Consider the following 24776-nt stretch of genomic DNA (forward strand, 5'->3'; position numbering starts at 1 on the left):
ATGAGCTGTATGTAATTATGGGGGGTGACGCCACCACTACCCACCCACTGTGGACACCTGCAAGGGGGGAGTAGCATGGAGTGAGGAAGATGAGTTTTTGGAAGATGAAGAGCAGGAGGATGAGGACGACAGTGCACAGGCAGCAAGTGGGGAATCCATTTCCCCTCCTAGCCAGGAACTATCTTAACGCTGGAGCCAATAGCCTCCCCCAACTCCCAAAGCATGCTCCCGGACCATGACCCTGAAGAAGGTACTTCTGGTGAGTGAGAGCTTGATCGGAGCCAAGCAGTGGGGGGTGGTGGGAAACCCAGCCATGCAGGGCTGTTCACATTTAGTTTAAAGGGCTCATCCCTGCTCAAAACCTCTCGGAGCCACGCGGTGTTGGGGGGGAGGGTGTTGTGTGAAGCGATCATCCCAGAGAGTCCACAGGCCCTCCTTTTATATGGCAAACCCACCAGGCATTGCTTGCTATGGGAAAGGGGGCCCGGCAGTTTGAAAGCATTGAAATGAATGTGGTAGAAGCAGAACCCCGCATCCCCCTAGTGCTTACCATGGCTGCCTGCAAGCTGAATTCTGTTGCCTGGCCGCATGTGATGGCTTACTCACACCAAAGTGGCAGGCACTTCAGTATAAGAGGCAAAATGTGACCTTGTACAGAAAGAACATGTGCTGTGTACTATGAATTGCCTGTTTCCCCTTTGTTCTCTAAAATGTATCTTTTAAAATACTACCCTCCCTTTTTCTCCTCCCACAGGTGCAAATGTTTCAACGCAGCCCCTATCTACTCCATTCCAGAGGCTGGTCCAGATTAGAAGGTGTAAAAAACGAACTCAGGATGACATGTTCGCCGAGCTCATGCAGTCCTCCTGCACTGATAGGGCCCAGCTGAATGCATGGAGGCAAACAATTGCGGAGTCGTGTAAAGCATTACATGAATACGAAGAGAGGAGGGACGCACGCGATGAGAGCAGTCAGGATGCTATGGTCAAGCTCATGGGGGAGCAAACTGACATGCTCCACTGTATAGTGGATCTAATGCGGGAAAGCCAGCAAGACCACAGACTGCCACTGCAGCCCCTGTATAACCAATGTCCCTCCTCCCTAAGTTCCATAGCCTCCTCACCCAAATGCCCAAAAACACGGGGGAAGGCGGAGGCTACGGGGACCCCCACACACAACCCCAGAGGATTGAACAAGCAGCAGAAAGATGGCATATCTGAAGTTTTGATTTGGTTTCTGGACTTGTCCTTCCCTCCTCCTCCACCGCCCTAACCCAACACCACCCCCCATCTAGCTTCTCATTTCTCTCAATGTTTTGTGCAATAAATAATAAAGAATGGTTTTTAAACACTTGTGACTTTCTTTCCTTTCATATATATAGGGGGCTGGTAACTTTAAGAGAAACAAACACAACTGTCAAACCGTACCCTGGCCAGTCATGAAACTGTCTTTCAAAGCTTCTCTGATGTATAGTGTTCCTTGCTGCGCTCTTCTAATTGCCCTGAAATTGGCTGCCAGGTGAGTTGCCTCAACCTCCCACCCTGCCATAAACGTCTCTCCTTTACTCTCAAAGATATTGTGAAGCACACAACAAGCAGCAATTACAATTGGAATATTGGTTGTGCTGAGATCTAACCTAGTCAGTAAACTGCACCAGCGCGCTTTCAAACATCCAAAAGCACATTCTACCACCATTCTGCACTTGCTCAGCCTATAGTTGAACTGCTCCTTCCTACTGTCCAGGGTGCCTGTGAACGGCTTCATGAGCCATGGCATTAAGGGATAGGATGGGTCCCCAAGGATAACTATAGGCATTTCAACATCCCCAACAGTAATTTTCTGGTTTGGAAAGTAAGTCCCTTCCTGCAGCTGTTCAAACAGACCAGAGTTCCTGAAGATGTGAGTGTCATGCACCTTTCCTGGCCATCCCACACTGATTGCGGTGAAATGTCCTTTGTGATCCACCGGTGCTTGCAGCACCATGGAAAAGTACCCCTTGCAGTTTATGTACTGGCTGCCCCGGTGTTCCAGGGCCAAGATAGAGATATGCGTTCCGTCTATTGCCCCATCACAGTTAGGAAACCCCAGCACATTAAAGCCATCCACAATGGTCTGCACATTTCCCAAAGTCATTACCCTTGATAACAGCTGGTCAATGATTGCATTGGCTACTTGCAACACAGCAGCCCCCACAGTAGATTTGCCCACTCCAAACTGATTCCCGACTGACTGACTGTAGCTGTCAGGCGTTGCAAGCTTCCACAGGGCTATGGCCTCTCGCTTCTCAACTGTGAGGGCTGCTCTCATTTTGGTGTCTTTGCACTTCAGGGCAGGGGACAGCAAGTCACAAAGTTCCATGAAAGTGGCCCTATGCATATGAAAGTTTTGCAGCCACTGGGAATCATCCCATACCTGCAAGACTATGCGGTCCCACCAGTCTGTGCTTGTTTCCCAGGCCCAGAATCGGTGTTCCACGGCATGAACCTGGCCCAACACCACCATGATCTCCCAATCGCCACATGCCGTGCTTCTAAGAATGTCTGTGTCCATGTCCTCATCGGTATAGTAATCGCGCTGTCATCGCTTCCTCGCCCGGTTTTGCAGGTACTGGACATTCTGCTGGCTAATGCGCAAGGTATTTACAATGGTCAAAACTGCAGCGGAGATCTGAGTGGGCTCTATGGCTATGGCACCTGCATGGGTAATCCTGGAAAAAGGGCGTGAAACGTAGAAGAGCAGAGTGGCAGCGGAAGAGGTGCTGTTCAGTTCACAAGAACTGAAAAAAGGCAGGAAATGGTTGTCTTCTGTAGCTTTCATGGAGGTGGGAGCCCAGGACAGACATTCATGGAGAAGCTCGGTAGCGCTGAACGAGCGGGAGAGCAGAGTTGGCAGCGGAAGCTGTGCTGCTCGGTTCACAATGGCCAAGCAAGTTGGCAGCATAAGTGTTCGATGAGGAAGAGAAAAAGTAGATACTAGAGATTACAAAGGAAGATGACAGGAAATGCGAGGTGATTCATCATAGCAGGAGAGCAGCGGTGCACCATCTGCTGAAAGCAGTATGGCGTCTGCACACCCAAAAGGCTCGAAACGATTGTCTACCATAGCTTTCACGAAGGGAGGAGTGACTGACGACACACACCCAGAAACACCTGCGAGAATGTTTTTGCCCCATCATGCACTGGGAGCTTAACCCAGAATTCCAATGGGTGGTGGGGACTGCAGGAATTGTGGGATAGCTACCCATAGTGCACCACTCTGACATCCGATGCTAGCCTTGGTACTGTGGACACACTCCTCCGAATTCACATGCTTTTGTGGGGACACAGAAGACCTAATGTATAAAATCGCTTCAGAAAATTCAAATAGAATAATTTCAAAATAATTTTGTACTGTAGACGTACCCTTAGGCACTTAAAGATTTACTGTCTCCAAACTCTCACTGCACAAAAACAAATAAAAAAACACAGGCAAAAATTGAAAGCAGAATGCTTACTACTTACAAAATGAACACACAAACAGCGACTGCATCTGCTTCAAGCAAACATTGAGAACTGGAAATAGAACGGGGTTGGGGGAGAGGGTGTTATATCTCTGTCACACTAGTCACTGTCTACAACAAGAAAACTCATAAAATCAGGAAGCATGAAGGAAAAGAAAGAACAACCCCCAAGACCCGTTTCAAATTCCAGTTTCAGGCAATATAGCCCTTTATTGTTAATTTGTTTTTTCATCCTATATATCTTTTTTTCATTTATATGCCCAAACTCCAGTGTGACCAGTATGTATTTTATATAGACTGTGTGAGCCAAATTGTGGTTGCCTCATTGTGCTGCAGTAGTGAGACTCCTTGTGCTACCTTATCTCCATCTCCTCAACACCAGCATTATAGTACATTAATCAGTCAAAAATTGAATCCTAGCACTTCCTGCATGCAAATAGTGACCACCAGCACTGCTGTCAGTCAATACTGCACCAAGGAGACATGTTGGTGTTGGTGGAGTCATGGCTGTGGCCTTCTGGCCTATGATGGGAGTAACAAATGCTACACATGTCCTATATCAGTGTAGTGTGGATGATGCTAAATGTGCTTTCTGCTGTGCCTTGGAGGTATCATGCTTCTTCTTCACTTCTATAGGCATATTGGCTATAGAGGACACCACCACTTCCACCTCTACAACACCAACATAGATTCCTCTGGGACGGTTGGAGTATAGTAATTCATTCACAGAGAGTTGTTTGGAGAAAACATCTAAAAATATGGCACTCACCCTATGAAAATAGAAAAGTCTGTACAATCAACCATGGATATTCCATTTTCAAATGCCTGTTTGTTTATTTTGTGGAATGGAATATTGATCACATGTCAGGTTTGTTGGTGTCATAAATATAAAGGGAAGGGTAAACACCTTTAAATCCCTCCTGGCCAAAGGAAAAACCCTTTCACCGGTAAAGGATTAAGAAGCTAGGATAACCTCGCTGTCACCTGACCAAATTGACCAATGAGGAGACAAGATACTTTCAAAGCTGGAGTGGGGGAGAAATAAAGGTTCTCTCTGTCTGTGTGATGCTTCTGCCGGGAACAGAAAAGGAATGGAGTCTTAGAACTTAGTAAGTACTCTAGCTAGATATGCGTTAGATTCTGTTTTGTTTAAACGGCTGATAAAATAAGCCGTGCTGAATGGAAAGTATATTCCTGTTTTTGTGTCTTTTTGTAACTTAACGTTTTGTCTAGAGGGATTCTCTATGTTTTGAATCTGATTACCCTGTAAGGTATTTACCATCCTGATTTTACAGAGGTGATTCTTTTACTTTTTCTTCAATTAAAATTCTTCTTTTAAGAACCTGATTGCTTTTTCCTTGTCCTTAAGATCCAAGGGTTTGGGTCTGTGTTCACCTATGCGAATTGGTAAGGATTTTTATCAAGCCTTCCCCAGGAAAGGGGGTGTAGGGTTTGGGAGGATTTTTCTGGGGGGGAAAGACATTTCCAAGCAGGCTCTTTCCCAGTTATATATTTGTTAGACGCTTGGTGGTGGCAGCAATAAAGTCCAAGGGCAACAGGTGAAATCGTTTGCACCTTGGGGAAGTTTTAATCTAAGCTGGTAAAAATAAGCTTAGGGGGTTTTCATTCAGGTCCCCACATCTGTACCCTAGAAGGGGAAGGAACCTTGACAGCTGGGTTTGGTTCACACAAATTCCAATGAATGGACGTGTACGGTTTTTGCATTCCCTTGAGTTTTGTGCTTGTTCAACCTCAAAGTTTTGCAAGCAAAACTCAAAGTAAAACTGTTATGTTTCATTAACCTCCTGGATTTGCCTGTGGGTTTTCAGGTTTTGATCATTTACTTGAAGATGGCAGTGGAACTGGCAGCCACCTTTGTGTGGCTAATTGCAGTCAGGAGGAAAAAGAGATGTGTTTTTGGAACTAGACAAGAGTAAAAAGATTCATGCTTTTTCTTTAAATCCATTCACACACACACTACAGTTTGTTTGTATTGTTCTTTTTAAGAGTTCTTGAAACTTCTGCAATTAGATTTCAGTTATAGATTGTAGAATTATTGTAGATTATTAGAAACATAATTAACTCTTTAGGGAAGCATTGCTCTTTGGGAGCATTTCTGAGTCACCTCCAGATAGATGTAATAGGCAGTTTGTCACAAATCACAGGAAGATGAAGGGTACACACCGGTACCAATAGTTTTATCCATCTGTCACTCTACCACAGCAGGAGCAGAAGCTGCTTGTGGAGGGAGAGTGGGCCTAGCTGCATCACCTCCCTATTGTTTGCAGCAGATTTCACAGTATCTGCCTGTGCTTGCTGCAGATGTACTGCCATGGAATCATTCTCCCACAGTGAGTTCTCACCAGAGCACAGCCTACCTCCATTTTGCAGAGACAGCTTGTAGCATTTAGTAGCCATTGGATCTTTGCTACATGGAGGGAGTTGAAGACATGCACCAGTGACTTGGTCTTGGCTGTTGGTCAGTTATCTGAGATTTTAGCAATGGACAAGGCCAGCTTTGGAGCTCCACTTGTGGTGGTGGTGGGTGCTGTGTTTAGAACAACTCCGGAAAAGCTTGTATGGTGATAACCTTCCAAACTTGCTCTCGCCACTTCACACACTATCAGCTCCTCAATATGCTCATCTTCTGCAGGTGACAGGGCAGGAAACAGTTTCAGCATTTTACTACGTAGGCAGTCAGCAGCAATCAAAACATGGTGTGGAGTTGTTTTGATGGTCATAAGGCTTGATTTTCATAAATTTGTGTAAAAATTTCAAAATGAGATGTTTTTGCAAAACAAATAAATAAGTAAATGAACCCCCAAACACAACATCATCAAAGCTTTATTTGATTAAGAAATAAGCCCTTACAAATTCTATACAGTCCTAATACTTGGGATTAGTTACAATAGAAACTGATCATCCTATTGTACAATAATTTCTAACTGAGTTAAAAGACGCTGGTAAAGTAGAAATAAATTTGTTTCACCACTACACAGGAAATAAATGACAATTGCTAATAAACAGAGGGCCTGGTCTAGCACATACTGACATCAATAGAAAGACTCAGTGGGATTTGATCAGGCCCAGAATACATAGCCAAGCCTGAAAAATAATAGTACAGTATATATGGGAAATGTTTTATTGTGGAAACTATTGTTTTGGTAAGATAACAATCTGTCATTTGATGTTGGAGTCTGTTTAGATCACAAATGTTATCTGTTTGAAACAGGTGTAATCATCTGACTAATCCCCAATAAATGATCTGACTACAGTTTTTATATGAAGTCTAAGATGTAAGATTTAAACTAGAGCAAAAATGGAACAAAAATCTCTTCCATTACATATGTTCTTCCATGCAAACAATTTTTAAACTGTGAGGTACTGTACCATTTTCTTTTAAGACAAGCCACTGTAATTCATCAGGATCATGGCAGATGAAAAGACACATATGCAAGTTAAATTTGTTTTCAAAATTGGGTAGCTATTACAGTAGCTAAAATCCTCCCAAATCCTTGCAATCCTTGTAAGACCCATCAATGGTTAATTTACCCTTACTCCACAGTTTGTTAGAAAATGTTTACCATCAAAATGTTCTTAAACTGACCTCCAAATCAGATAGTATACATATAAAAGACTTCTCTTCATCCACAAATCATATTGGGCTAGATTATGATCTCAATTACTCTATTCAGATCACAATCACAATCTGCCCTATTTTATGTAAATTAATTTTATTTTCATAGTTTCAATTCATCTCTGAAAAATCTGCAAATGAGCTGAGTCTATATAAGGATTGCCAGGCATGAAGAATGTCTAGCATTTTGGATTGTAAAATACTGTTAGGTGAAAGTGGAATTTCTCATTTACATGTGAGGAAATGTATCCTTATGTGCAATTAATCCTTTTAGAGCTTGAGTTGATTATGCACAAAAAGTCTTGTTCTTTCTAATATATTCAGAATTCTTTGAGGACTCAGTCCTCCCATCAGACACACACGCACATCACAGCAGCTGATTTTGCATAAGTACCGTGCATGAACTATAATAATATAGACCAAGCAGCATCTGTGCTGATATATTTAAGGACCGTATTAAACACTAAATATCAGTACTTGGAATATATTCATGTTGTTAAATGAACATGATGGGCTTGGCACAGCTTGGAAAATGGGGATGTGGGGAATCAAGGATTTGGTTCCAGACCCCTGGTTCTGAGGGTCCCAGCTGCCACCAGAATGACTTAGAGCTGCTGCTGGACAGCGGTAAATTGTGTCATAGACCCTATGCCAGTGGAAGCGCCATGCACAATCTCCAGTTCAAATCCCCCTCTCCACTCCCATCAACATGCCACACCCACTCCCCATCGCTCACTACATACAACATGCCACCTCCTCCCATGCCTCAAAGGAAGAGCAGCTGGCACACGGCCTGGACATATTTGCATGATTAGGGAGTTCCTCTCTGACCAGGAATTCTCTGCTGGCTATTTGCAACCATTTTCCAATCCCTTTGTACTTCCTGAGTGGCTCGAAGGAGCTGGATCTCAACAGTGAATCTGACTTGGTTTCTGCAGCCCATCCTTACCAATGGTGGATCTGTTTTTTCCTGCTGTTCACTTGTGCGTGTGTTGTGAAGTCAGATGCAACTTAGTAGATGAGAAAATGAAAAAGCAGCAAAGACTTGTGGCTCTTAAACAGAATGGTAGTATGAAAGCAGTTTCTCTGTTAGTACCACCCAGACTTCCTTTGTTTTGGTAGTCTCTTTGAAGATATTCTATTCAAATTGTTCTGCAGTGTTCAGAAGAACATTGCATTTCCTGGTGCCAATTCATTCCCTTTCTCCACCACCAAACCTTATATTACAAAAAACAGAAGGTGATGCTTTGTACATTGATGTAACAATTGTGGATGTGGTGTTACCTGTTTCAGTCTTGAAGAGCCCTTGTTGTACACATGTTACATTATGCTCTGTCATGGTGGGTATAAACCCCATGCTGGCCCAGCATCTACCAGCCATTGCTGACTGGCAGCCTCATAGTAGCTGGAAAAATAAAAGAGCTGAGAACCACAGGGGCAGGGTGGCTGCCGGAGGAGCAAGCAGGCTGGAGAAGGATAGTTCTGCCAGCAAACTGGTGAGAAGCTGCCCAGAGACAGCACCCAGAGAAGGGATGACCAGATCTTCAAGCTGGAAAAGCCTATAGAACCAAGGGAGATATGAAGGACCTCAGAGCATAGCAGGAGGAGTTGTTGAGGCCTGATTCCACCTGCCTGCTTAAAGGGCCATAAGCTGGAACCCAGTGGAGTGGGTAGGCCTGGGTTCCCCTGTTGATCCCTCAGACTTAAGAACCAAAAGGATTTCTAGACCCCCTAAGAATCAAGACCAGCTAACCCTGCCAAGTTTAAGGGGAAACCCATACACCTAAGTGGAACTCAGACTTGCACCCTGCATAGCCCAGAACAGGACTACCATAGGGACTCAGGCAAGCGGAGTTGACTGGCTGCCCCACCAGACTGAGAGGATTCTTCCCAACACTGTCTGACCAGAGGGGGTGCTGTCTCATTAGTACACCAGCTCACATGCTCCCACCCTTGGCTGTTCTTCCAAATGTGTATTACAGTGATGTGAATGAAACATAGATATTTGTTTTCCTTGTATTTTGAGGCTGGGGACAGTAGAAGTATTCTTGGAGAAGAACTCTCATCTTCCTTGTTTGCACGTTTCTTTTGAAAAATGAAAATTCTAAGAAACTGTAAGGAGAAAATACCTTTTAGATCAGGCACAGTAGTTTCCTGAAATGAAATCACCTGCTACGTGTAGACACTCCTCCTTCTTTTAATTTCCAAAAGCTTTGAGGCTAAATTATGTAGAAGTCCATCAGGTGATATGTTTCTAGCATCTTTTTGACACTAGATATATGGATACCATCTCAGCTGCCCTCAGATCTTAATTTGTTTCATATTAATCGCAATACATTATGATAGCTAAGCACAGGTCTAACTTTAAACACTTCAGTAGTTTCACTGAAGTCAATTGGGGTACTTACTTGCTTAAAGTGAGACACATACTTAAGTACATTGCTGAATCAGGGTCTTTATCAGATGTTAATATCACACTTTCCCTAACAAACCTAATAGCTCTTTCTATTTTGAACTATTGACTTTCTGCATAGACCATAACTATTCCAACTCTTTTCATCTTCTTTTGGAATTCCATGGGGTCCTCATCTCAAATCTAAGGAATATTTGGGTACCTTTTGTATCTTTATTCACTAGTGTGTGTGTCATCCAGAAAGAATGACATAGGTTGATCATACTCTCTTCGATGGTATTCTGCAAAAGCATCCAACAGAATTTTAAGGTCCAGTTAAGCAATATTACTATTCCATCATTTGTGAGTTATGGGGAATAACTCAAGTCTGATTCCTAGGATTTCATGCACCCCTAGAACACTCTGGATTTCAAGTTTCTCCTTTGATCTATATGTTCAACATAGCACACCAAAATCTGATAAATAATGAGTTTATTGCTGGAATCTCAGCTATCTCTAAGGTTTCTCAATTGACTGATTGGGCAGACGCCAGACTATGTTGTAAAACCATGAGACCAAGCAAGAGAAGACTCTGTTTTGCACAAAGGCCCAAGCATACTTAAACAACTGATGCTTACACAAGATAATGCTCTATTGAAACTCTTCCTGTCTGAGAAGGATTCATCTTTGCAAAACACATCAACTTTTCTGCACCTATTTTCTACGTTTTGGGTCTGGTTCTCCACTGCCTACCACCCTGTGCACTCCTGTGCAAAGTGAGTGTAAAATACTACCATTATTTGCATTTATACCCATTTGGAACACTTGTAAATGATTACACAAGGTGAAAGGCAGTGGAGAATTGGAAAGGCTGTCTGCATTTTACCAAGTAAAAATCTCCCTCAGGTTGCCTAATCTCTTGATATACACCAGGCCTTAGGTCACTTTCACTGTATTGCTCAGGGGTATGAAAAATCCACACCCCTGAGCAACACAGTGAAAGTAACCTAAACCTCGGTGTAGACAGCGCTAGGTCAACCTGGCTGCTGCATCTTAGAGAGGTGGAGTACCTACGCGGACAGGAGAAGCCCTCCGGTAGGCAGAGGTACCGTCTTCACTGAAGCACCACACTAGCGCTACTGTAGTGTGTTAAGTGTAGACATCTCCTAAGACCGCTGAAGAACATGGCATAATTTTAATATCTCCTTTTTCACTGCATCCTGTACAACCGTTTGTTACTTGTACTCATCACAGTGGTTGTCAAATTGTGATTTACTGTGCACACTGGTAGACTGTGGAGCACATCTGCTTCTGACACACTGGTGAAGCATCTATCAAGATAAAACAAGTGACTTCCTGCTAGTTGCAGACCAGTCCAGGCCTCTCTAAAAATTTTCAGAAGCCTTTTGAGCAACTAAAATTCAAAATGAACAAAGAAAACACTCTGCATGATACGTGATCGCTTCATGTCTTTGTTGGATGTTTCTTTGGCGTTAATTCAGCTATGATCCAAAACAAAGCTGCAAAGTGACCTTGAAAGATTAGAGATGTTGCAGGCTTCAAGGGGAATTCAGTGCTAATGTATCTATATTCTTACTTGTCTCTTCTGGCCCAGTTCAGACTACATGGGTGTGAACAGCAATGCTCACCAAAGTGTTGCACTGTAACTCCCCCATGTGGATGCTTCAGGCACAAACTAAAAGGTTCCTAGTAAGCATTAATGGAAACTTCTTCAAACAGGATTACATTAACATGCACTAGGAAACTTTTAGTTTGTACCCTCACCATCCATTCACACCGCATAGTCCAAACTTTGGGGCAGTGTAGATATAGCCTTAGTGTGAGAATTGGTATTGTTACTGAAAGTGTCACAGTAGCCATTGGAGTCACTAACCTCATGGTTTTTATTTTTTTATATTGTTAGATCTGAGAGCTTGGAACTGTGAAAACCTCAAAAGACTATAATATTGAGATGTGGGCGCACAGGCTATTCATGGACTATGATATCAATAGGTAGTGTATGTATCTGTTTCACTGGGTGGGTTTCCTGTGGAACCTGGAATCACGAGTGGGAGGAGGGATTAATGCACCTAAACAAGTCTGTAGAAGTAGCTCTCCCAAACTGCATGTACTGCAAGTCTGTAGGAGTAGCACTCCTAAATGGCATGTACTGGTTTTGGTCAGGTTCCAGGAGGGCCAGTGGACAAATAACAGGGAACTGTATGAAGACTCAGCCTGAGCTGGCTCTGTAGAAACACACTCTGGAACAAAAAAGAAAAGGAGTACTTGTGGCACCTTAGAGACTAACAAATTTATTTAAGCATAAGCTTTCCTGAGCTACAGCTCACTTCATCAGAAGCATTCAATGGAAAATACAGTGGGGAGATTTATATAGATAGAGAACATGAAACAATGGGTGTTACCATACACATTGTAATGAGAGTGCTCACTTAAGGTGAGCTATTACCAGCAGGAGAGCCGGGGGTGGAGGGGGACTGAAACCTTTTGCAGTGATAATCAAGGTGGGCCATTTCCAGCAGTTGACAAGAACGTGTGAGGAACAGTGGGGTTTGGAGGGGGGGAATAAACATGGGGAAATAGTTTTACTTTGTGTAATGACCCATCCACATCCAGTCTCTATTCAAGCCTAAGTTAATTGTATCCAGTTTGCAAATTAATTCCAATTCAGCAGTCTCTCGTTGGAGTCTGTTTTTGAAGTTTTTTTGTTGAAGAATTGCCACTTTTAGGTCTGTAATCGAGTGACCAAAGAGATTGAAGTGTTCTCCGACTGGTTTATGAATGTTATAATTCTTGACGTCTGATTTGTGTCCATTTATTCTTTTCCGTAGAGACTGTCCAGTTTGGCCAATGTACATGGCAGAGGGGCATTGGTGGCACATGATGGCATATATCACATTGGGAGATGTGCAGGTGAACGACCCTCTGATAGTGTGGCTGATGTGATTAGGCCCTATGATGGTGTCCCCTGAATAGATATGTGGACACAGTTGGCAACGGGCTTTGTTGCAAGGATAGGTTTGTGGGTTAGTGTTTTTGTTGTGTGGTGTGTGGTTGCTGGTGAGTATTTGCTTCAGGTTGGGGGGCTGTCTGTAAGCAAGGACTGGCCTGTCTCCCAAGATCTGTGAGAGTGATGGGAACAAAGAACTGACAAGCTTATGTACAGACCTACCAGGTTCCCATGTGGTGACACCTGGTATGCCTAGCAGACACATACATGCTGGGATAAACACAGTGAATTGCAGAGAAATTGCAGCCTAAATCCTCAGCCTAGAGCAGTGGTGGGCAACCTGCAGCCCTCGGGCCACTTGCGGCTCATCAGCGTAATATGATTGCAGGCCACAGACATTTTGCTGACATTGACCGTCAACAGCCATGGCGCTCCGCAGCTCCCAGTGGCCACAGTTCGCCGTTCATGGCCAATAGGAGCTGTGGGAACTGCGGGAAGCGGCGGCCAGGGACGTGCTGGCCATAGCTTTCTGCAGCTCCTATTGGCTGGGAACGTCAAACCGTGGCCTCTGGGAGCTGCGGGGGGCCATGCCTGCTGACTGTCAATGTCAGCTAAATGTCTCGTGGCCCACAATCAGATTACCCTGATGGACCGCATTTGGCCCATGGGCCGCAGGTCGCCTACCACTGGTCTGGGACCTTTACCTTGCTCTAGGATTTGTTTTTCCTCAAAATAGCATACCATTGTTATTGTAAATGCTACCACAATAGGTGATAAAAATTATCATCTGTTCAGACTTCCTGCTTTATGAATCATATAACCATGACTAAGCTTCCTTTCTTTCTGTGTATTACATTTATAGATGGCACTCTGCTTTGCTGTCAATGGCACATTCACTAAAACTTGAATAGCAGTTTCACTTACATTCAACTGACTTGGTAACAATGTCATAGTGATCCTGTTGTGAGCTGAATTATTATGGCAAAGAGACTGAAGTGCAAAGAATGAAAGACTGATTTCAAATCAATAATTTACATCATCTTAAGTAAAAAAAAAGACTTTTAAACAAAATCAGTATAATTCTCTTTTAAGGTTTAGTCTTGCTAGTATAAACCACTGACATAGATTATGTCTATTGTTAGAGGTTTGGAATCTTGAGTCTTATTTCTAATGCCTAGGAATGGGGAAAGGACTTGAGCGGATACTGTGGGCTGTAATTTAGATACTCCTTTCTTAATTTGTCAAGTCCTAAACTTTAGTTTAACATAATTTGTTAGTTTAATAATCCGTACAGTTTATGTATAGCAGGCTGTTGGGATAATGACTTGTGAATTTCTATGTGGTAAATTCCAAAAAACATTCTGTTTACTTTTACAAACAGCATTGCTGAGTTTCTAATTACTGGTTATAGTTTGTATAAGTGTTTTAGAGGAGGGGGAAAAATCTATTTAGAAACCTGGCAGATTGACATAAAACAACTATTAAATTCATGGGATTCTTTCAAATTGATTATTTGCAAAGGGCCATGTATCTGTGAAGTCCAAGGTCCCCCTGGGAAATAATGTAAAATAGATTAGGAGATTAAATGTGAGAAAATTGGTTTTCCCTGGCCTGATTATTAATCTTTTTCTAAAATGAGTTTTTCATGAAGACTTCCCATTGAGCCCTCTGACACTACCTTCCTGATCAATAAAGGAATTCATTCCAAAAAAAAGCCTTAGAAAGTGATGTACAGGGAACTGGCAGTTGTCGCTAAATTACTATGCACAGTTTTACAAATTAGTTTATTCCTGTAAGAAAACCAGTTGGCAGTGAGTTTTGATGAATACACAACTATAATATGAAAAGAAAAAAAATCTTTAGAAAGTGCTGAATCTGTTGCTTAGTTTCTCAATACTTCATGTATTGAACTCAGTCTACTGCCATATACACAAAATATATTGCTATGGGCTTTTTAAAATGAGATATATTTACCAGAATTAATACAATATGTATTAGGCACATCAAACAATTACCATCTTGAGCTCTGCTGCTGCAGTCAGATTTGCTAGCACAGGTTCATGCAGAGCCCCACTGAAGTCTCTCAGGCTCCACTTGGGTGCAGGAACGCACATTAATATGGGTTCAGGGACCCACTGATTGTGGGATCAAAGCATGTATTTAGTTCTTAACAAGAAAGAACTGGAAGCAGCTTTGCTGTGCAAGAGGTTTTGCTATTGAAGAGCTACCACTTGGAGTGTATGTCCCGATGGGTGCACCACCATAGGATGTGTGTGCACCCATGTTCTCTCAGCTGAAGATTTTAACTAGCATTGTCTGTGGGTCCATGCCTGCGCACGGCATCTCCTCATGCTCCTGTGCGAGGGCATCTCCTGTGCAGGCATGAAACCTCCACAGTTCCAGTTCCTTTTCAGCTGCCCTGGGCTCGAGATGGTTCAGAGTGGTGTCCACAGTGTTTGCAGTGATTGTTCTGGGGTTTTGTTTTGTTTTAGTTTTACTTATTCTAGTTTCAATTTCATTTTATCCCCCTTTGTTTTGTTTTGTTTGATTTCCAAAACACACTTGTGCTTCCAGGACATTTACCCTTCAAGCATGTTTTCCCTGGCCAGGGCCTTTTGTCCTCAGCTGTTCTATCCACAGCTTTCCTGCTCAGGTTATGCCAAAGACTCCAGGCTTCAAGCCTTGTCAGTCATGCCACAGGTCTTTCCCCATCAGCGATGGGCATTCCAGCTGCCTCCGCTGCCTAGGAGAGTTCCACATCCTGACTATGTGCAAAGTCAACAGGGGCTTTAGTAGCAGATCTCACAAGTTCCTTCTTATAGAGCACTTGTTGAGACCTGTGGGGTCCAAATTCCCCTTTCCTTTCCCCACCTCCCCATCCCTGTACATTGGCTTCAGCTCCTCAGACTGCCCCGGTTCCTTTGATTTCAGCAAGTAAAGGCCGTGAGGTTGCTTCTGAATCAAAGCATTCTAAGAATAAGAAATCTCCTTCCTTGGAGAGAGATTCCAGGAAGATGAGGAAGTCACCCCGGATGCTGGAACTTAAGGAGACCTTGCGCCCTGGTTCAAGTACCATTGAGCCTTCTATGGGCCCTGGTAGCTATGCACTAGTACCTGTCTTGGAACCCCTCAGTTTACTCATGAGGAGTGGTCTGGCAAACAATTGACTCAGAAGTTGATACCAGAAGAGGATGCAAGAAGGACTCTAAATGCAAGGACTCCTCACAGAAGTCTGCATCCACTGTGGTACCTTCTTCTTTGGATCACAGCCACAAGAACCACTCCAGTAGTGCCTCAGCTCAGTCCCTGGCACTGTCCTCCTCAGCTCACATTCCTACACGGTGCATGAACCACACCTCCGTACTATTTCCAGTGCTGCCCCAGGCTATGATGGAGCAGTCCCTGGGCTCCCCAGTACCAGCCACATTCCTCTCACATGACCTCTGGGTCTCAGAAGAACCAGACTCTTCCCTCCTAAGGGGGCACTGAGAGGGACTTTCTGTAGTTATGTCCCGCCCATCAGAGCTGAAGCCTCCATTTGTGCTTCTACACCCTAGCATAGTCTCCCATCCACCAGTATAGGCTTGATTGCCTGCCCCTCCTTGGACTGCAGTACCAACACAAGCCCTGGTACTGACATTGAGGGCTCCTCCTTTAACACTGCAGAAAATATGTCATCGGACTTGGATATCTCTGACCAGGATTCTATCTTTGCTTTTCCAACCCTCTCTGGAGATGTTTCCAGATGAGGAGTCTCAGTCCACAATTCATAAATGCTCTTGTTACCCCTGGCCAGTGCAATCCTCGGGTTCTACCCACTTCCCCTATGCACCATCGCAGTGGGCATTTTGGTACCCAGGGCCCCTTACATCAACTATTATCGGGTGCCTGCCTGTAAAAGGCAACATGCTAACCAACCTCCTCCAGTACCTTAGCATAGCTGGCACTACAACAGCTTTCCATTAAAACAGGATCCCCTGCAAACATCCAATCTTTCATGTGGGATAGAGGTGATTCCTTAAAAGACTAGGAAAACGACATTTCCTCATATTCAGGTCCTGATACAAATCCCAGTGAAGTCAATGGTGTCTATTGATTTCAGTGGGCTTTGGAACAAGCCCTTAGCAAAATTCAGGTTGGAAAATGGTAAGATGTTTTTGTCCTTATGCCATAGCTAGTGGGAGAAAGAAGTACATGTAGTACATGCTAGTGCACTGATGCTGACTCTCCTAGTGGATCAGCATCTTCAGGAGCTTTTCTCACTTCCTTCCCAGTTTTGTGAACTGCCAGACCCCTGCCACCTCACTACAGCTTCCTGTTGGCCTTTTAGAGAAATCACCTGATCTCTCCCAGGCATGCTCCTTAGCATCTGTGTTGGCTAGCTGCATGCCTTCCAGCACATAAGAGGAGAGCCACCTGTTACATGTAGAAATCCTTTTGTGTAATGCAGACTGAAAAGTATAATATGCATTGTAGGGCTGTGCGGTGCTCTGAAACTCAGGGGAACACCCGGCACCCCCATGTTCATCCTTATAATATGATTGTGCGGTATCCAATGCAAAGTTTGTCATCTTGGGTGTCTTTGGAAGGCTCATGATGCACTGGGCATTGTTGTTATACTAATGTTATAGGTTGTAATTTCATGTATATAGTTATGAGGCTGAGAATGTGTCCTCATGGCTTAAAACAAGCCCAGGCAAAACTCTCCAGGAACAGAGGCCCAGGCAAAACTCTCCAGGAGTAGAGGGGCAGTTCACACCTCATCAGGGCATGTATGGGATAAACCCAGCACAGCCTCACAGAAACAAAGGTTGCAACAAAGAATCTGTCGGACTCTCGAGTGAGTCACCCCCGTTCCCTTGGTCAGTTTGGAACTATGATGAGGTAATGCTCACCTGACTCTGAAGGGGCTGGGGAATCCAAGAGGGAAGAAAGGACATGATAAAAGGGAGAGACGTTTGCCATGCTCTCGCTCTCTTCCACCTCCATCTATAGACACCACCACCAAGCGACTGAAGCGCTGATCGAAGGCGAGAGCCTGGCTGAAGGGCAACCAGCCCACCTGGGGTGAGAAGCATCTAAGTTTGTAAGGGCACTGAAAGTGTTAAGATCAGCTTAGAATGTGTTTTGCTTTTATTTCATTTGACCAAATCTGACTTGTTGTGCTTTGACTTATAATCACTTAAAATCTGTTTTTGTAGTTAATAAATGTGTTTGTTTATTCTGCCTGAAACAGTGCATTTGGTTTGAATCGTGTCAAAGACTCCCCTTGGGATAACAAGCCTGGTAGATATCCATTTCTTTGTTAAATTGACGAACTCATATAAGCTTACAGGGTACAGCAGGCACAACTGGACACTGCAAGACAGAGGTTCCTACAGTTGTGTCTGGGACCGGAGACATTGGCTAGTGCCATTTGGTCGCACAATCCAAGCAGCGGGTGGCCCAAAGTGCTCACTCATGTAGCTGGGAGCTGCTTACTTGCTAGAGACTGTGTGTGAACAGCCCAGGAGTGGGGGTTCTTACAGCAGAGCAGGGTAAGGCTGGCTCCCAGAGTCAAGGATTTGAGTGACCTAGCAGATCACTGGTCCAGATAACACTAGGGGAATGGCACAGGCTAAATTCTTGAAAAACTTCTTAAATTATTATTTCTCTTAAAACAAGAAGCAATTTTTTTTCAAAAATCAAGAAGAATATCCATCTATAATCTAATGTGCTTCTCAAAGTCATTATAGTCAATACATGGCATGCTCTCTTTGGGTGTTTCTCTTGGAGAACCATATTCAGTGGTGATATATTACAGGGTACTGTGTTGTACTTCATCTACTATATATTGAAATTGTACACTAGGACTAGCTGAACATTTTCCACATGGGTTTCCAATTAAATATTTTTAAGTAGCTTCCTTCCGTGGAAATGTTTGACTTTTTTGTTAAACTCAAACATATGCAAGTAAAATATTTTGGCCAAAACCTGTAATATTTTTCTTTAGAAATGTTGCTGAAGTGCTTGATGTCCCCAGTCTCCTCTATGGGTTTAGCTCCCCAGTCACTCTGCATTTCCAATGATTCACCACTCCCAGGGACATCCCTCTGCTCTCCAGGAGGGGAGACCCAGGTACATCATGGGAGTTGTAGTCTGACCATAGTTGTAGTCTATAGAGGCAAATGGGAACATGAATGAGATACCCAAATCCCAGCTTCCATGGGGCAGCAAGGCAGCATTTCCACGCTACAATTTGATGTTTTTTGAATTTCTGCTGAAAAATTGAAATTGTCTGTAGAAGAAAAACAAACAAAACCCATCTTTTTTGACCAGCTCTACATGTCTGCAAAAATAGTTATCATGATACAGACACACCAGTTTAATTGGCTTGCTTTTTATAAATTGGGTACCATGCACATTTTTAGATCCAGGTTTAACAGTGAAAGCATTGCAGAAATGAGATATTACTTTAATGTTAACACAGCTGGAATATTTGCCACATTGTTCTCAATTTCTTTGGCCCTGTCTGACAACTAACAATGCTTTCTGATTAATTTCATGCTAACAGCTGATAATGCAGGAATCAGGTACAGTGTAGAGGCATCATGTGTGCGTACAGCATTACCTGGATGTGGCATTAAACTCACAAAACTCTACTTGTTGAAAAACTAACACCTTGATTTTGGTCTAAAATTCTTTTCACAAAAACAATATTTCCATAAAAAGTGAGTTCATCAGTTTAGGCAGTGTGTAATGGGTTCACAAACTAAGGGACGACATTCTGCCTGGCCCTAATGAGCTGTGCAATAACAAAGAGGGTATATGGAGAGTTCCCTACTTTGGTTCAGGCCTAGGCAGCACTGCAGCTCTGTGCATCAGATGGACTGCTCCCTCCCTACTCTGATGGTCGGAGGGTGGGGGGAGTCAAACGGGGAAGAGAAGAAGTAGGGTCATGGCATCACTGACCCCCATGCACTGGCCAGAGGTCAGGAATCAGGGCATGTAGCCCAGTTTGTCTCCAGGCAGTCTCATCAGTACAGCTGGCCTGTAGCAGGATGCTGCCCCTGCTTTGAGACCCTCCTGGCCTGCTACTCTGCTTGCTCCAGTTCCTGACCTCTGGCTTGACCCTTCGCTCCAGCTGTGGACTACTGACTCCAGCTCTGAGTCCAGCCCTTGGTTGCTCTGACCACAAGGCTACACTTTCCTTGTCCCGGTAACCTTATGTAACCAGAAGAGTAGGAAATACAGAGGGGGATTATGCTGTTCCCCATAAAGAATGCTTCTTGGGGTCCTCTAACATCAGTGTAACTCCTCAGCTGCCCTCCCCCTACCCCACCCCAGTATGGACTGTGCCTAAAAGTATGGCCATTAAAGATTTTCAGTTTTTAACTATGTAATTCACAGGTGACTGGGAGATTGTTCCCCTTCTTTTGCTCCAGTTAAGGTAAAAGCATGAGAATTCTAAAAGTTTGTTAGGGGAGGAGATCAGGTCCTAGCGACTCTTTTACTTCTCAGTCTCTCCTGCTCTCAGTACAGTCCTATGGATCCATCGTCTGTGCTATCCTCATTCTCTCAACTATTCCTTCAGCTTCTCTTTGGTGGTTGTAAATCATCCTTCCTTCCACCCGCCATTCACCTCAGGGTTCAATTTGCCACCCCCTCCTCTCCTTCCTCTGAACTCATTCCTCCTAGTTCACTCTCTGTTTCCACTATTATGGTGATGACTCACAAATATCTCTGTCCTTGACCTCTCCTTATCTCCCCAGTCTTGAATCTCTGCCTGCCTGTAAGACCTTGCTCCTGGGAATTCTGTGCCAAAAAGTTTAAATTCTGTGCCAAAAAATTAAAAAATCATGCGTACAATATTTTAAAATGCTGCAAAATGCTGCAAATTTTGTCAAATAAATGTGGCTCCAGCATGGTAGTGGGAAGCACAGACCACTGACTCCACTGAGGTGGGAGATCACCCTGAATCCCCCACCTCCCCCGGTACAGGGACTCAACAGTGAGGCTGCATCTCACCCTGACACAGTGCAAGGGCTGGGCCTACCCCAGAAACACCCCAGGGCCCTGCCCCTCTGCACTAGGTGCACCAGGTGTGGGTGGGCAGGCTCAGCCCAGCAGGATGCAAGTGTGGGGGGGGGATGCAAGTGTGGGGTGAGAGGTTTCTGTGTGAGGCAATCTGGTTGCGGGCAGCTCAGTGGGAGATCTGGATGCACAGGGGCTCATTGGGGGGTTCCGGATGCAGGGGCAATGGGATTCTGCAGGGGATCCAGGTGAAGGTGGCTGGGGCTCAGCGGGGGGGGGGGGGGGTGTCTGGGTTTGGGGAGATGGGGCTCAGTGGGGACAGATTGGGGTTCGGGGGGGTCTGGGTCCTGGGGAAGTGGGGCTTGATGGGGTGGGGGTCCAGATGCAGCTGCTTGGGGATCAGTGGGATGGGGGTCTGAGTGAGGGGGCTTGGCTGGGGTGGGGGTCCAGATGTAGCAGGGTAGGACTTGTCAGGGTGAGGGTTCAATGGGCCTACTTAACTGGGGAGTCTCAGCTGTGCCAAGGGGATGCTGCATTCCGGGCTCCTGCTTCCCCCTGCAATTCCCCTATCCCATTTTCTTCTGCATTCCCCTCCCCTCATTCTCACTTTCCTTTCCCCCTGCCCTGTTCCACCCCCTTCCTTCCCCACTGCCTCTTCCCCCACTCCCCCTTAGCTAGACCCAACATGGGCACTCACTGTTGCACAGGAATGCTCTCAGCACACAGAAGGGGAGCACGACTGGCACTAGGACCCAGGAGGAGGTGTTCAGCTGCAGAGTCAATGGAGCCCAGATGTAGCCTCCTTCACCTGGGCATCTCTGCACTTGCAGAAATGGGTGGAGGGCAGTGGCACATAACCCCATGTTCCCCCCATGCCCTTTGTTTGGGGGGGGGGGGGCAGTCCCTCCCAAAAACTGTGCCCGTGGTCATTCCCCCACCCCTACACACACAACTTCACTTTGCTTCCCTGCCATTTTCTTCAGGGAAGCACAGGAATTCTGCAGGGTGGGGAGGAGGGTTTCTACAGGCATGCAATCATTCAGAATCCCCCCAGGAGTAAAACCTGATCTACCCTAGAAAATCAGGTTGGCTTCATTATGTTGGTTGGTGTGCGAAGTGATGTAGTTAAAATGACCTAAGTCTCCTAGCTACTGCCTCTCGGGAAGGTGGATTATCTGTGCTGACGGGAACACCCCTCCCATCAGCATAGGTGGTGTCCACACTGAAACACTACAGCTGCAGTGCTGCAGCTATGCCACTGTAGCCTATCAAGTGTAGACAAGCCCTGAGATGTCCCACCCTGCATGTCTCACCTCACTTTCTTTCCCTTCTTTCTCCCTAATTGATAGCTGAACTGTCCTCCTCATCTCTGAGGCTCACAATCTGTCAAATTCCTTTGTCATTTACCCTAACATCCAGGCTTTTGCCAAGTCCTGTCAGCTCCTCCTCTATATTATATTTCCAAAACCCATTCCTTCCTCTGTCACAGCTGATAAAACATATCCAGCAGTATTGCTGATTCATTAGGTGGCACTCTGTCCTCCAAGTCAATACATTTTCTCAGTCATTAGTCATCTGTTGAATTGATTAATGTAACCTTCTCTGCAGCATCCCTAATTTTTTAATCTCTATTCTGTCTAAAACTCTAGAGCTAAAATAACCCTTTCCCCACTACTTTGTCTCTCCCTCCTTGAATCCCTTCATGGACTTTGTCCCCTTTGTCCTATATGATTCAAGCTCTTCAGCCTCATCTTTGCATATCTATACAGTTCTGCACCTCCTTACACGTCAGCTTGTTTCTTCCTACACTCCCCCTTGAATACTTTACTCTGCCTAGTCTGTCTTTTTTCCCAAGCAGTCATCTCAATATTCAAATCTCTTCTTCAAGCCCACTTATTTTGCCTAGCCTTCCTTCACTACTAACTATGATAAAGTCTTTGCCTGCCCACAGGTCTCTTTTTTTAATTGTCAGTACAGTGCAGTATCTAGATTGTAAATTCCCTGGACATGAAATTTTTTAAACTACATGTTTTGTACCATGTGGTGCTATAGAAGTAACATCCAGTACAAAGAGGAGGTTGCTTAATCCCATGTAACCTACCCCTAGTTAGATTTGTTAGTCTCATCTGAACTAACGCACTCTACCTTCCCTTCCCCAACATCAATTTTACTTCTTGCTGCCAGTGCCAGCAAACCTCATGCCTGTCAGCTTCAAACATTTTATATATATGTACTTCCAAGCTTTCAGTAAGACAGACAGTGAATCTTGTTGGAAGTCTATCTAAACCCCATGGAATAGTCTATACATTACAATTTTCCAGTTCACTGCCAACCATATCTGCAAATATATACAATTACATTGGTGTTCTTATTTTTCATCTTGTATGGAAAAACCATGACACATGCTAACACAAGTGTGCAGACCCTCATGTAGAATTTAATATTAACCATGTAAAAAAAATCCTTTACATTTTGGCTAGATTTTTCTTTCTGGAATCTTTTGTTCTGTGTGGATAACGTACTTCATAAAGAGACCTGAACACAGCCTTTGGGGCTTCAAGTGCAGCCTTCCAAAAAGAAAAGCAGAAAAACAAATTGGACAAGCATTAAGAAATGCAAGCACAGCAACTCAGCTACACAATGGCAGAACAGTACATCAGAAGGCTGGTGTGCAGGGATTCTGCTTCAGAGAGCCTTAGTCAAATGAGGGATTGTAATAAAGTTCACCAGGGGTTTGAAAATCCAACCATGCGTATTTCTGTGTGTTCTCTGGGTTTTGCGGATATTGTAAATGTGGCAATGGGTAGGTTGTACTGTACTTCCAAAAACGGGGACTTTGTCGTGACAGGCAAAGCTGTATGGCTGATTTGGAAATGTTATTACTATACATTAATAATTCAGTTGTCATTTCTGACAGTCATCAGTTCCTCTGCAAATAAGCAACTTTTCTTAAGTTTGTGAGATGTAGCACTCAAATACACAAGAAGTGGAACACAGGTACCAAAACACACATCCCTGCTACATCATTGTACTTACCATCTGTCGATAGCTTGTTTGCTGTATTGATTAGCTGAGGCTAGATCATAGCTGGCTGTAATGTGGCCACACAGAGGGATGACGGGGGTTGAGATTAGGCCTTAGAAATCATGGAGCACAAGTTGCTGAGAGGTGTCCAAAAAGGTCTGAGATTTTCATTGACTTCATTGGGAGTAGGATTTGACTCATAAAGAAGAGACTCTTTTTAAAAGATGGTGTTTTTTTTTAAATCATGTAATACTTAAATTTGTGCTTCGCTGTATTGGTTGTGTAAGAGAAAGTGAAGAATTGGAATGTGAAAATCAATCTTGACCTCGGTATTATTGCACAATTTCCCAGAGTTACAGATCCAATAAAGAGCAGTTTTTCATCATCGTAACTTCATGAGATTGTGTATCTCAAAAGAGCTGAAAAGAGAATGAACTAAGATTGTCAAAAGACACCTGTTCATGCTGCCTAAACTTTGACAAATCAAGAAGAAATTCAGATGTAAACTTTAGCAGGGATATGGGGATTAGAGAAAAAGAATCAGGCAAGCACAAGTCATCTTTAGAATAGAAAAGAAAATTAAAATTCACAAATGCATTTATTAATGAACATGAAATCCTTCAGGATTTATTTCAAAAACAGTTGCATTTATATAGCTTAGATGTCTATCTAATTACATATGAAAAGGGGAGAAGTAAACACATAGGTACTAAAAAATACACATACAAACTAGTGGTTGTGGCATTGGATGCTGAGTTCAGGCCCTCTTAAAAATCAGGGCTTCAGCCTTTTTTGGCTTTACTAATGGTGACTATTTATTATGTTTAAATATCTTAAAGCCTGTTGTCATGTCACTATGGAAAGAGCCAAGGCTGTTTTTGTTTTGTTTTGTTTTTTCAGAAGAGGCTGACTGAATTCACATACGCTGGGAACAAATATTAAGTTTTCTTCTGACAAATGTCACTTCCACCATGTTCAGCTATACAGTGTTAGAAGCTGGAAATTGAACTGTAACAAAGAAACAGTTCTGGGAAAATGCAGGGAATGTTTCCTAAAAGCATATACTGTAAGTATGCTAAACAAAGCAATACATTAATAATAAGCTGATTGGGAGAAATACAGATAACAAAGCATGTTGATCTGACAGCAAATGTGTGTGCATCCTGCCATCTAGTGTTTGTAAGAGCAAGTGTCAGCACATTGTCTGGAGAACATATTGTATATGATAAATTTGTTAAGCCAT

At 43.9% G+C, this 24776-nt stretch overlaps 1 protein-coding gene across 2 annotated transcripts in view; it reads left to right on the forward strand.

Annotated features, from left to right (window-relative positions):
* The window catches only part of MGAT4C (MGAT4 family member C), a 223647-nt gene that overhangs the window by 181507 nt on the left and 17364 nt on the right, over window positions 1-24776 (forward strand). Inside the window, exon 1 of one of the 2 annotated variants that reach the window (XM_007065055.3) lies at window positions 24434-24599. The exons of the other annotated variant lie outside the window; for it this stretch is intronic. The gene's annotated coding sequence lies outside the window, so the exon portion shown is untranslated. Of the gene's footprint in view, window positions 1-24433; window positions 24600-24776 lie in introns of those variants that run through there. 2 annotated transcript variants of the gene reach the window in all.

Source organism: Chelonia mydas, chromosome 1 (genome assembly GCF_015237465.2).
Source record: "Chelonia mydas isolate rCheMyd1 chromosome 1, rCheMyd1.pri.v2, whole genome shotgun sequence".
NCBI lineage: Eukaryota > Metazoa > Chordata > Testudines > Cheloniidae > Chelonia > Chelonia mydas.